We start from the raw sequence: 2,572 nt of genomic DNA on the forward strand, positions 1-2,572 counted from the left end.
CCTGGGATGTCTCCAGGGATGGTTCATCCACCACCTCTCTGGGCAGCCTGGGCCAGGCTCTTACCACCCTCATTGTAAAACACTTCTTTCTCATGTCTGGCCTGAATCTCGCCTCCTTTTGTTTAAAATCTTCACCCCTTGTCCTATCGTCCCAGCGATAATGGGGTGAATGTATCCCCCCACCTCAAAAATGGGGTTGTTGGAGGTGGTGGGTGCCCCATGGGTTTTAATGGTGGTGGTCCCCATCTCCACTAGATCCACGACTTTGCGCAGCTGAGCGAGAGCGTCTACTATGTCTACAATGATGTGGAGCGCTTGCGGGACGAGCCCCACACTGTGCGTGTGCAGGGTGAGGAGGACATCCAGGTGACAGAGGAGGTCTACCGCAGGCCCATCTTCCTCCTGCCCTCCTACAGGTGCTGCCCTTCCTCCTCCTCCTCACGTGTGGCTGCTGGCTTTGCTTTTGCAAACTGGGCTCTCATACCCTCTTAAACCACATGTCCTCTGCCATGGTGGGGATGAAGCTGCTCCCAAGGTCTCGTTCTCCTAACAAGGGTTGTCCTTGTGCCTGGCAGGTACCACCGGCTGCCCCTGCCCACTGAGGGAGCCCCTTTGGAGGAGCAGTTCGACACTTTCATCTGCTTCCTCAGGGTGAGCTGAGCAAAAACACCTGGTCTGTGAGGCCACGTCAGGTTAGGACTTGCTTCTGCACCTGGGTCAGGGAATGTGACTCCCCAAGAGCATCTTCTCCTGCTCTTGGCTTGATGCTGCTCATTAGAAGATGCCTGTGCCTGTGGTTGCATCCTGTTCCTGTTGCTGTAGATCCCGCTGGAGAAGTCATAGAATCATAGAGTGTCCTGAGTTGAAAGGACCCACAAGGATCATTGAGTCCAACTACTGTCCCTGCACAGGACAACCCCACAGTTCACACTGTGTGTCTGAGGCCCTTGTCCAAATGCTCTTGAACACAGTCAGGCTTGGGGCTGTGACACCTCCCTGGGGAGCCTGTTCCAGTGTCCACCACCCTCTGGGTGAAGAACTTTTTCCTAGTACCCAACCTAAACCTCCCCTGGCCCATCTTGCTGCCATTTCCTCACGTCCATGTTGTCCAGCTGCTTGTCCCTACTCCTGGCCAGAGGTGACCATTCCTCACCACCTCCCAACATCCCTGTGCAGGTGGCTCTTCCCCAAATGGATTTGGGAGAAATGATCTGGATTTAGTGCAGAGCTTTTGATGGTGGAGCTGCTCATTTTTAGCCTGGGAGCTTTCATCTTAGTGGCTTGGGGACTGGTGGTGGGAACATCTCTGGTGGGGTGGCTAGGCCAGTGTCAGAGGCCACAGGGTGTGGGGACACAGTGGATGGACCACCTGTTGTGCTGTCCTGGCCCACCCATGCCATTCACTGAGCAAAGGGGAGATGCTACCCACCCCTCCATGCCTGGGCAGGGCCATCGTGGTGACAGAGACAGCTCTCCTGGGTGGCCCTGTGGTCCCCATCCTGTGTCTTCCTTCTAGGAGAGCCCCAGCCTGCTGCTGCGGAACTCTGGTAGACCCCCTCCAGCACTGCTCTTTGGCTGCCAGACTGGCGTGGGCAGGACCAACCTGGCCATGGCCATGGCCACACTTGTCTTCTACCACCACCACCAAGGAGCTGCTCAGAAGCCTGAGTAAGTGGCGCAGCCCCTGAGGATGGGAGGGGTGGATACCTGTGCCCCTGGGACTGGTTTGATCCCCCACTTAGAATCACAGAATGGTTTGGGTTGGAAGGGACCTTCAAATCTCATCCAGTGCCACCCCTGCCATGAGCAGGGACATCTTCACCAGCTCAGGTTGCTCAGAGCCCTGTCCAGCCTGGCCTGGGATGTCTCCAGCCATGGTTCATCCACCACCTCTCTGGCCAACCTGGGACAGTGTTTCACCACTCTCAGTGTCAAAAATTTCTTACTTATGTCTAGCCTGAATCTCTTTTCTTTTGAGTTTAAAACCATTACCCTGTTTCTTATTATTTTGCTCTAAGTGTTACTCTCTTGCTGTAAGATCAGGCTATAACGAGCCCTCAAATCTGCGCAAAACCAAGCCCTCAAGTCCGTGGACGTGCTTTGCAAAATAATGCATCTGATAGCAGAACTTTGCAAATAGTTGAGCTCCTGCACACTTGTTCCCGGATTTTGGTAGCAGAAGCTGTCCCAGTTATCGTCTACACGGCAAATGGTTCTTCCCAGGGCATGGAGCAGCTCGGTCAGCCAGCCTCTGCCCTGTGGTGGGCTCTGTCCCCGTCTTCAGAAGCGCATTAAAGCCTGAGCCCTGTGTAAAGCTGAACCCCTGACCTTTTGGTGTGGAGGTGCGAGCAGTGGTAATTGAGTCATAGTGACACATGCTGATTATCTCCTGGAGTAATTACCAGGAGTTTAACAGCAGCTCGGCCCTCGGAGGAGGAATTCTTCTCCCACAAGTCCCACACTCTGTGTTTTGTGAGAAGAAACATGTAGTGGTGCTGCATGGGGACACCTGTGCAGATGTTGTGGTACGTGCACACCTTGTTCCCTTCTGCGGGGGCTGTTATATACCAGC

The 2,572-nt window shown here is 54.4% G+C and overlaps 1 long non-coding RNA gene across 1 annotated transcript; it reads left to right on the forward strand.

Annotated features, from left to right (window-relative positions):
- Positions 1-227: 227 nt before the first annotated feature.
- LOC136104431 (uncharacterized) lies at positions 228-1,689 on the forward strand. Its single transcript, XR_011740160.1, has 3 exons — positions 228-416; positions 576-651; positions 1,517-1,689. It is a non-coding gene; the product is annotated as an uncharacterized lncRNA (long non-coding RNA).
- Positions 1,690-2,572: the final 883 nt, after the last annotated feature.

This window comes from Patagioenas fasciata, chromosome 8, assembly GCF_037038585.1.
Source record: "Patagioenas fasciata isolate bPatFas1 chromosome 8, bPatFas1.hap1, whole genome shotgun sequence".
NCBI classification, from domain to species: Eukaryota; Metazoa; Chordata; class Aves; order Columbiformes; family Columbidae; genus Patagioenas; species Patagioenas fasciata.